The sequence below is a fragment of the Nannobrachium achirus genome (assembly GCF_963921795.1).
Source record: "Nannobrachium achirus genome assembly, chromosome: 3".
Taxonomy (NCBI): Eukaryota; Metazoa; Chordata; class Actinopteri; order Myctophiformes; family Myctophidae; genus Nannobrachium; species Nannobrachium achirus.
In genome coordinates, this window is record NC_137812.1 from 45664133 (window position 1) to 45673944 (window position 9812).

Below are 9812 nucleotides of genomic sequence, written 5' to 3' on the forward strand. Positions count from 1 at the left end.
TATGATGATGGCACTTTGCCTGAGTGTTTTTTCTTGTGTCCTGCGTCTTTATAGATGTCATTTGAGCATTTTTATGCCAGTCCCTGTTGCATTATTCATTAGTGCGGTGAGGGGGGGTATGGCTGATCAGCGCTGACTCACCATGACTTGAAGTGTGTGTGTGGTTGTGCAGCGTGACTCACTCTCTGCTTTTAGACAGATGAGGACGGTCGTCTCACAGAGGGCAACAGAGGTTTTATACAAGAGAAATAGCCACTTAGATTAGATTACGTAATGAAAAGCACTCCTCTCCCTCTCTCTCTCTCTCTCCTCTTTCTCATTCTCTCACTTTGTGATGTAAACAGTAAACACTCATCCTAACTCAGTCATGCACAAAATACCGCCATCTCCATCACACTGGCTAAGCAGTTTTATACTTTTACATAACATTGAATGATTAGATTCAGTATGGTTTAAGGACATTACAAAGTAAGCTGTTTTAACGCTGCTGCTGCTGATGATGCTGATGATGCTGATGATGATGAAGATAGTGAAGATGATGATAATGAATCTTATTCACATGTCTTATTTCAGTAGAAGTCCAGCCCGCATGTTTTTTATCCATGATTATATAGTACTCATGATTATACAGTATAGTACATACTGTATATATTTTTCTGCCTTTATTGATAGCACAGTGGAGATTGACAAGACATGGGGAAAGAGTTCGGGGAGTGACACGTAGCAAAGGTCTGCCGGACTCGGGAATTGAACCCAGGACTCGCTGTCAGGCTGCATAAGAGCCTATATGGTTAACCACTCTGCCCTGGGCACCCCAGTACACACATTTTAGAGGGACCACATCATTGTGGACATCGATGGACATGGACAGGGGGTTCCGAATGGCCCCTTATGTGTATAGAACCAAACCAAACCAAACCGAACCAAATGGACCCATAAGGGTCCATCTGGTTCTATTTGTACACTCTCAGAGTAATGTGGTCCTTGAAATAAAGACATTTGAGAACCACTGTGCTACACTAACCTACAAGGACAGACTGGAGGGTAGGCCACTGGCCAACAGCTCCAGCTGTGGGTGTGTGCTGGGATGTGCACATGAGCTGCAACTTTTTTCACAGATTTTACCACCCAAGCCAAACTCACCAGCAGGGGCGTCACACCAAATTCTGTGCCCTGGGTACAAGGATTCACTGCGGGCCCCCCATGAATGTTAACTATTGAAAAATAGCAGATATACAAGCTCACAGCGTGGCACCGAGTGCCGCGCTGTGAGCTTGTAGATCTACTATTTTTGAAAAATCGTGAAAATGTGTGCAAGAAACCTATGTCAAGGACCCCCAAGATGATATGTATTTGGCCACGGACCCCGGTCTCAAAATATTTAGTTCCAGGGACCCCCCAGAAGCAAAATTTGAGTTAGAAATATTCGCTTAAAAAATACTTTCACACATTTTCACAACTTTTCAAAAATAGCAGATCTACAAGCTCGCAGCGCGGCACTCGGTACCGCGGTATATCTGCTATTTTTCAATAGATAAAGTTACTAGGGCCCCTCCACCTTGGGCCCCAGTAACTCAGTCCCACTTTCCTACCCCTTGTGAAGCCCCTGCTCACCAGTACCAATGATGCCCCAATCCCATTTATACCTCTCAGCTTGTTCCCCTCACTCTTGCCCCTTGATCACATGCACAAGTATGACTCCATCATTGTGTGCATCAAGCTGTTGCAGACAGTGGTGTGTATATATATTTTTGGATGGCATCTATAATTATTCCCTCCCACACGTGCACATGCACGCGTGTGGTCACCGAATGAAACTGTACTAATGAAGTGTGGCAGGCAGGTCTATTGTTTAATGTGAGAATTCCTTCACCAGCGGCCATTATCACCTCAAGAAAGACAATAGCCACACAAGCCTTCACCTCAGACAAGGTTATTGAAGTCCACATTCTTGCTCACTCAGCCCCTCCTACAGTATGTGCATCAGATGCGTATCAGATACCCTTTCTTGGGCGATTTTTTGAATGGCTACGCTTCGCTATGAAAATGTTCTGTAGGTCACACTATTTATACGGCGTATCACGGTAGAACACACCACTGGTTGCAGATATATATTCTACCAGATGTTTGACAGGGTCAAAATTATCTTAACACTGTGGGCAAACTGTAGTGGTGTGCCTAGTGGTTTTCTGGACATTCGAAACTAATTTGAGCCTACAAATCTTCAATGATTTATTTTAGTTCATCTTTAATTTTATGTTGATTCGTATTAATCTAGGTTTTCTTATCGACTTTACTCTTTCATGTTCCTCTCTGGTGCTATCATGCTGCTATATGCTACCTGAATTTCCCTGCAGGGATCAATACGGGTTTAACTTATACTTATGCACATATTCAACCATTCTACAAACACTATAAATGTCCATGCACATATTCAACCTACAAACACAATCAATTGAATACATTCACAAACACACTCTCTGATGATTGGCCAAATGTTCACTGTAGCCATTTTTCATAATGCAATCCAACTCTCTTGCAGGTCTGCTGACTGAGCAATGTAAACCTGATATCTGTGTCCATTTGTTTTTCCTCTCCTTTAATATGGTCAGCATGGACACTGTTCAGCCCACTCTGTGTGGTTGCTAAGTGTTCCATCATGGTTGAATTGTGGTCATTCTAATATCAATCAATTATGACCCAATGAACTAAAATGACCTGAGGCAGTTCAAGACCCGAATGTTTCCACTTAGGAACAAGTTGAAACAGTAGATTGCACCTGCTGTAATTAAATTAAAATGTGTCTGAATTTGATTAAATTGAATTCTTATTTTCCATTCCTTCAGTCACCTTTGCATACATTCTTCAACAATTGTACTGCATGAAGAAAAGTCCACATATTACATAATACAGTATGTAACATGTTACAAGTTTGTAGGCGGGAATTAACAAGCATGGCTTATGATAACAGATGGGTCTTTGTTTTGCCAAACAAAGGAGCAAAAACGGTTCAATTAACCACTTAAGTCCTATTTCATACTTTGTCCTATACCATGGTGAGGCTTGTGAGCATTGTGAGCTTGTAGCAATACTATTTTCAAAAAATGTTAAAGGTTTGAGAATTTGGGGGAATTTATAGTCTAAAATGTCATGCCAAAAATAGGGATGCCAGCTTAGTTAATTTAGTTAGAACTTTTTTTTCTTTTTTTTTAAATGTTTTTTATCCCACGGTTTTTGTAACCCATTTTTCTCACCCGGTGACTACCTAACCTGTAGTCCTGGTTTCCGCTCTCCCCCTGCCGCGCCAGGGGACATTGGGGAGCACCCGGCTGGCTAGGGGGAGGTAGTATAGAAACCAGGACTATTGCATGTTTTTGTGTGAGGGCCTATGCCCAAGGAGACACGGGGAGAACATGCAAACCCACCACAGAAAGGCCCTATCGCCAACCCCACCTAGGGTGTGGGCGCTGATGACGCGGGTGGAGGAACACGCCCCCAGCGCCCACAGCTTCTAGTTAGAACTTTCTAATTAAACTAACTAAGCTGGCATCCCTATTTTATGCAGTAAACAAATCAAACCAAGCATGCTGACATCACTGTCTGATACTAAACATGGTAACAGGCCAGTGGCATGCTGAAACAATGCCCACATTTGGAGATGAGTACCAGGTGCATGCTGAAACAACAATGCCCAACTTTGGAGATGAGCAAATACTAAACAGTGTCGCCACCATGGTAACGGCATGGCATGCTGACATCACTGATACTTAACAGTGCCAAAATGTGGAGATCTGACATCACTGATACCACCACCTGTACTGCGCATGCATCTCCGCAATGACAACAGCCTCATTCTGAAACAATGCCCAAATTTGGAGATCACGAAACACCATAGATGGGCATAAAGATCTGCCCAACGGGCCGGGCCCTCCAACATGGAACACCATATGTGCATAAAGATATGCCCAACGGGCACTCCAACATTACTTCTGAGACTCCAACATTCAATCCCTCATATACTGTGTGCACATCCCCAGGCACAAGGACTAGTATATATACAGTATATATTTTATAACATACCAGAGTAGTCAGAGCGTGGTGGCAGAGTTAAGGCTATTATTATACTGTAGTAAACTCAGGGCTGAGATAACCTTGATCCAAAGAGATGATGTGGATTGAAAATGTGCTAGAGCACATACTGTATCTGAGACTGAGTAAGCTAATATCAGAGATAGTCCAATGATCGCCCTCTGTCTGGATAAACCTGATTAGCATCGACTAACCCTCCTAATACACCGCTAGGAGAGAGGGATGTTACGAAGGGAGGGAGAGTGGATCATAGAGGATGTAATGAGAACAAGGAAGAGAAAGCGGGATGGAAGGAATGGTTGAAGTAGGGAAGGTGATGGGATGATAGCAAGGGTGAAATGAGAAAGAAATGGGGTGGGGGTGGGGTTAAAAGGGAGCAATAAAAATTGAAGATGGAAGGTTGAGATGGAAAGAGAGAGTGGGGAAAGTGGAGGAGGGAATAATAGTGAGGGTCCAGAAAGAAAAGAAACCAGAAAGAGTGCTCGTCGATCGGAGCACATTTCTCCACCAGATCAGGTACAACAGGTCACCAATCGGGATGGAATATGAAAAATCACACCCAGTGTGAAGGCAGCGGTGCCTTTTATGTAAAATGTGTCAGTATGGAAATACTTCCCACTAAGCTTAGGGAGACATGTTTTTTTTTCTGCAACTGTTTTTAAATTTGTTTTGTATTGTTTTGTTTTTGTAATGTTGTTCTGAGATGTATCTCTACCTCTATCACTACAAATGAGGGCAACCTTTTCGACAATAAATAAAGGTTGAATGAATGAACATACGGATGGACATAGGCCTACAGACATATAGGGGGAGAACGGGGTAAGATGAACCGCAGGGTAAGATGAACCACCCCCTTTTTTTCGAAAACTAAACACATGAGTTGTCATTTGACCTTAAAATAAGAACACAAACATCATTTCCACCTGGCTGTGGAGTTTACAGACACATGGGCAAAGTGGAAAGCCTATTTCTACCCCAAAAAGAGTTTTTTGCTGGTCAAAGTAAATTTTTTACTTTTATGGTATAATGATTTTTATGTTAAAGCAAATGTACCCAGTTCTAAACTTATATATCATGCATGTTGGTGATATCCCAGTGTATAAATCTATGTGAATCATTTAGCTAAAGATGAGCCTTAAGCATTAATTTAGCCAGGTTTTGTCAAAATGGTGGCTCTGGGGCAAGATGAACCACATACCTTGGGGTAAGTTGAACTGTGTGTGAATCACCATTCATATTTTTTATTAGGTCTCTGCTACTCAATTTATGCTGAATGATCTTTCATTTTGATGAATACACTCATTTAAGAGATGCTTTTAATATTATATTAATAATTGCAAATATTAAAAGGTTCTGAATAACAAACTTCATTTAATTGGTTTTAATAGTTTTTCTTACGGTTTAAATAACCGTAAGAAAGGAAATAAGACTATTTTGCTAAAGGGAAATGTGTTATTAAAATATTTCTGATAAGTACATACATTCTTTGTTCAAGTTTAAACTCTTAAAAGTTTAGAATATCACGTGGGTCAACTTACCCCTTTACCTGGATCAACTTACCCCTCACCTGGGGCAAGTTGAACCAGATGACCACTTTTTTTTAATAAGTCATATTTTTATGGTCCTTTGTCATAGACACTTACTTATAATTTCAAATGATAGCAGACATCCTGAAATGTGTCTAGATGTTTTGAATTTACTGCCATCTCACTTCTTCTTGCTTCCAGGGCAACATAAGCACAAAGTGGTTCATCTTACCCCGTTCTCCCCAAAGGGGTAGTAGCGCAGGGGTTTTCAAAGTGGGTGACGGGGCACCCTGGGGTGCCGCGACGGCAGTCCATGGGTGACGTGAGATAATTTGATAATATTTGGAATTTATTTGGACACTTGAAAAAATAATTAGTAACATTTTAAACTTGAAGTACAAAGTTATTTTCAGTCATTTCTAACCAAAATGTCTATTATCTCAACGTTTTCCTCGCAACATAATCACTAAAATATCATTACTGTCAGGCTAAAACCTCTGTCGCACAAAACTACTGAAAACAGCCGATCTACAAGCACTGTGTGCTTGTAGATCTGCTGTTTTCACTAGTTTAGTACATTTTATAGATGATAAATACAAATGAACGGTTTTGGACAAGGTTTTCACCCTACAACGACGATAGCCTATGCTATAAATATAAGGTGCTGGGAGTGAAAATTATAATGTAGGGGTGCCTCGGATTAAAACAATATGTGGTGCCCTGAGACAAAAAAGTTTGGGAACCCCTGTAGTAGCGGTTAACACCGCTCAAAAATCAGACGGGTCCGTCTTGATAAGTTGATAATGTGTACTGATTTGCTTGCAGTTTGGACACATTTTGTGGGAGCAATACAAAAATCACGCCCATGTGAAGTGAGCGGTGCTGATGATGATAGACCTACCGTACATGACATCATTATTATTGTCCAATCAGAAAAGGGACGTACAGATTTATACGTTTTTGACCCCCTGTTGATTTTGCATGGATATGCAGTACACACATGGACATACACACAAAATCATGTATTGGAGCGACTACCGGCTTGCATCGCTCAAAGGAATCTGCTTCAGGATATCACTCTGCCACCATCATCGGTACAAAGATGTTTGTATTTGGGGGCTCAGGGAACCATCAGATCAACACCATCACCATGCTGAACATACCTTCTACACAATGTAGCTTCTACCAGAAAAATGAATTTGTCATGTAGCTTTTACCTACAATGGAGAGCTGTACATATTTGGTGGCCACCTCCCAAGCCAGGCAGAGTACAGAGCTCTGCAACAGAATGTTACAGCTGTTAATATACAGTACTTTTACACATCAAAGGAATGATAGTTAACAATACTACACATGTCGTATCTTTTGTGCTGCAAGAACATCTGAAAAAAATACTTTTCCTGAATGAAATGTATTTTTTTTATAGTCTGAGCAGAGTCTGAGTCTCTCTTCCTGCTGTGTTCTCCCTAATGTCATCCTGTGGTCCAGGGACGTTCAGGGTTCAAGGTTCAAGGTTCATTTATTTAGTGTCCCCGAAGGGCAAATTGGGTTGCAGCAGCATAGACATCAATACATCAAACAATACAATAAAAACAGCAAAATACAGAACACATGTAGCAGACAGATACCTGAAAGCAGGACTGGATTAACACCTCTGAGGGCCCCTGGGCACTGAAGCTCTCCCAAGGAGACTGTAGTTCTCCTTGCTCTTCTTTGAGGATTTGCTTTAATGGGGAAATGAAAGGGGAAGTTACAAGTTGCAACTTACAACCACAAAAAGCCAAACAAGCAGCCTAAGCCCTAAGAAACCAATTAACCTATTGGCCTAAGGCTACTTTTAACCAAACCGATTCGGCCACGAATCGGCGGCGGAAGGCGGCGGATAGCGTCTGTTGCCGAACGGGAGCTCATCGTCGGGTTTTCGGCAGCGGGTCGGGAACGTTATCGACCGAAAATTGGAAAACTGGATAAGTGCTGTAAAGTCAGTCAGTTAAGGTGTCCACACACCAAACAGCCTACAGGAGACTCCTTCTGACTGTACACAGACTGCAAAGAACTGCAAAAAACTAAGCACTTATTTTTTATTTTATTTTTTTCAGACGACGCCGACTGTAGTTACTGTATGGCAGTGGTGCCAGGTCTGCTCCTTATAAGCAACGTTGATCCTGTTTTCCTATAATGTTGCTAGATGTGGGTTGCTTTTGTTTGGGCTTGTTTCTGAAGTGTAGTTGCTTATTTGGCCTTGCTTTCAACATTATTTTATAAAATAACTAATGTAATAGAGTTCAGGGGTGAAACTGGTCGCGCTTTTGGGCTTATTTTCATAGACCTGGTCGCGTATTTCACTCACAGAATCTGGCAACCCTAACCCGGCCGGAGGCAGCTCTGTTCTCCGTGCAGAGGAGGAAAAAAAAGAAAACAACAACACGGGCACTTGATGGACTATTACTAGCCTACTACTAGCTTTGCTTTGGATCCGATTGGAATAGGAATTGAGAGTTGAGATTGAGAATATGGTATTTAGTAAAAATATGCGACGGGAAAATGTCTCTGGCTTGTTTTGGCTTGGTTTTGGAGCAGTAGTAAACTATTCTACAACTCCCTCAATCTTACCGACGGCGAGGGGCAACTGAACAAAACTGAGCAAGTCCAGTTTTCCAGTTTTCGGTCGATAAGGTTCCCGACCCGCTGCCGAAAACCTGACGATCAGAGCAGTATAATCAGAGAGTGGTGTCACCGCGGGGTCAGAAACAGCGCTGGTCACGTGGTTCATTGTCACTTTACACCTCATAGACTTCAATGCATTTTGTAAACTTCCGGTTGGCCGTTTGTCACTATAGGGGGTGAGGACTGGGCGGGGCCTTGCAAAAATCGGCCACTTCCGCCCGCCATGTTCGTTGCTATCTTTCTTGTAAGACTCTTGGATAAAAGGAAGCGATGACCGGAGAACAGCATTGACAGTTCGCTGGTTGTAGATAAGATGGATTGGTCAATGCAAGTGTACTCTATTACAAGTCGAAGTCCAGTAGGCCTATTCAAAATTTACATGAGTAAAAGTATAAAAGTATTGGTAATGGTATCAAAATGTACTTAAAGTACCAACAGTAAAAGTAGGCCTACTCATTGTGCAGAATGTCCCTTTCAAGTTATCAAAACATCTTTTGAAAATAGCATGGATCTAACATTGTAAGCTTGTAGATCGGCTATTTTCAAATGGTCAAAATATATGTATATGCTGAAGTGGTTAATGATGTTTTGCAATAATAATCAAAGTATAGTAGGCCTAGCATTACTAACTAAAGTTTTGAAATAAATTCAGTGGAGTAAAAGCAGGCCTACAATATTTGGATCAGAGATGTAGTGGAGAAGAAGTAAAAATATTGGCAAAGTACATATAACTCAAAAGTGTAGGCCTACTTAAGTACAGTACTTAAGTAAATATACTTAATTACTTTACACCACATAGCGTGCCTACAGCCAGTTATTGGGCCACTGCCAAGACCACTTGCAATTTGACTCGGCCATTACTCGGTCAATTTTCATCAAAAAATAAAATTTTAAACGTGTCCATATTCACTGGAATGTCTGCTTTCATTTGCTGGTGCTCATTATTGTCTCCCAATAAAAAGATATCACGCTAAAATCTGTCCATGCATGAGCGCAGAAAGAGCACAAGCAGATCAGAACAGCCATCACATTCATCCATTGCTTTGGAAATAAAGATCGGTTTATAATAATATAACATTCCCTATAAACAGTAGGCCTAAAATGTTACAATATTTGGATCAGAGATGTAGTGGTCTGGAGAAGAAGTAAAAATATTGGCAAAGTACATATAACTCAAATGTGTACTTAAGTACAGTACTTAAGTAAATATACCGGTACGGTACTTAATTACTTTACACCACATAGCGTGCCTACAGCCAGTTATTGGGCCACTGCCAAGACCACTTGCAATTTGACCCGGCCATTACTCGGTCAATTTTCATCAAAAAATAAAAATGTAAACCTGTCCATATTCACTGGAATGTCTGCTTTCATTTGCTGGTGCTCATTATTGTCTCCCAATAAAAAGATATCACGATAAAATCACGACTTCGGCTGTCCATGCATGAGCGCAGAAAGAGCACAAGCAGATCAGAACAGCCATCACATTCATCCATTGCTTTGGAAATAAAGATCGGTTTATAATAATAT